Genomic DNA, 2,279 nt, shown 5'->3' on the forward strand with positions numbered 1-2,279 from the left:
CATATGAAAATTATACAAATTAACGTTGCGTAGCGCGTACTCCGATACGCGACGCATCAAACACGCTTATCGTCGGCAAATGAGCTTAAGCAGGTACGTGCTTTAAGGGAGCAATACTGTAGGTCGCATCGCATTGCCCTCACACATGACATTTTGTAAACCTTATTCAAAAGATATAAGGTCCAACATTGATCAGTAAAGAGTTGCTGTTAGGTATATCCGTTCGCGAATGGTGTACGTATTACTCATAGCATCGCTTCATTAGCATTTGTCTTGCCGTGAGTACTCTTGACTTATGGGTATGAGACTTATGAGTAGTGTTTCAATGTGACATTAATATTGGAACATTAAATGGAGACGTTATAAGTTCCTACATATTTGTTTGCCAGTCTTACCTCCTAATTGTTGAACTGAATTCATTTTCATCCTTCCACCTCTAACGTTTGAGAATTACGACGTAAATACCGGCCGGTTTAAACTTCTATTTAAATAGGAAATCATTAAACCCTTGAAGTGAAAAAAGTCCTGAGAAGTTTAAGAGGGAAGAATAGCTTTTCGAATCTTAACGAAATAACGGTATTTTTTCTATGAAACTCCATTTCGGCAGAAAACTGTTTCCACTAACTGAATCATAACACTGATTTTGATGTCGATCGCTTCAGCATAATATATCCTAGGTTTATAGGTTTAGCTTTTATGAAAAAAAATGTAATGATATAATATTCGGGTTTAGATACCGTTGTTTTAGTATAAACTGCAGAATAACTCCACGATTTATCCAGTTCGTATCGTACGAAAGATATACTCGAGACAAATCTATTTATTTTGTTAGAAACTTGCTAACTCGCTAAGCCGTTTATCGCAGGGTTGTTGACATCCGTTCCTTTCACTGTTCAGTAAGTTATAATATTATGGTTTAAATCAACTTGGAAAATATCGTTCTTATTTCAAGTCTATATTTGGTTTTATTGGGGTACACGAACGCGAAAAGCGATGAAATTCAGTTGGTCGTATCTTCTACTATTTACGTGTCCGAAAAAATTAGCCCATATAGTGCAAGTGTTATTTTAAATTTCAAACTTCTATGAAATTATGACGTTTACTTAACACTTACACAAGCTGGGCTATCAAAATCTCTGCCAACTTGGTCTGACTCTACAGTAACAATAAAACCCGCTTGAGAGTCACTCGAATCCGCCCCCCAAAAGCCGCATTCCTACAATCGAAATTAGTCTCTCATTTTTCAGGAGGCACGTATCGTAGCTATACGACAGAAAGAGGTGGTTGTACCTTGTACCTAATAAGTTTGTTTGTCTAGCTTTGAACGAGGCATAACTACTAAAGCACTTAACTCAATATTCAATATCCGTGCTGAAATCTAGACTCACGCATGCGTCTGCTGTTAGTCAGTTTTTATTTTTTTATGTCTGAGTTTTAGCTTGAAAATTCAATGCCTCCAGTTGCCATCTGCCTTGGGTTCAATTACGAATAATATTGCCAATTTGCTGTATAGCCAAAAAGTATAAATACAAAATGCACCTTTGCACAATTAGGAACATCAGGAAATGCTTTTGCAACCTGGATGTTGCCAAAACTGCGCTCTACAGCTGCGAAATTCCTGCTCCAATAACGGGAGGAATAAATCAAAAATAATTGGACGAGCGTCAAGCATCATCGTTTGGAAATAGCGAATACAACTGGAGAACAGTTAGACAGAGATGGATTTATCTAACTAATATAGCTGTCTCGTGTTTGCGGATATTGTTTTAAGAATGCAGACCCCTGGTACAGGGAATAGATCGTGGGTTTGCACTTGACCGAACGCTCCCCTCTTTTGATTGATTTGAGTGATTCACTGCCGGTAGGGAAGCAAACTTTATGTCTCTTTTGAGGACTTTGAATTTATAAGATAAGATAAAAGGCCAATTTGCTAAGTACTCATTAAAGTAACTTGCAAAACTGCAACTAGGCAGTTAACAATAGACTTAATTAAGCCTCTTTAATCTAGATTAAGCGAGATTGCCTGTTTTATGTGCTAGGCTCACTGGAGCGAAGCCAGGACAAAACCATTATGGTAAACAATTCAATTTGACTGTAATAAATTTTCTTGAAGACACTGAACTCTCGGAGATCATAAGAATGTATTGTGTGTTATAGAGTGTAGTTGATTGAGATATTTGCCTAGGTACGTAAACTAACTTAATTGCATCACCCATTTAAACATTCCAGTTTAAATAAAATGCTTAGTGCAAGTGATTCATCGTAAAAAAAATAAGTGT

Source organism: Cydia pomonella, chromosome 11 (assembly GCF_033807575.1).
Source record: "Cydia pomonella isolate Wapato2018A chromosome 11, ilCydPomo1, whole genome shotgun sequence".
Taxonomy (NCBI): domain Eukaryota; kingdom Metazoa; phylum Arthropoda; class Insecta; order Lepidoptera; family Tortricidae; genus Cydia; species Cydia pomonella.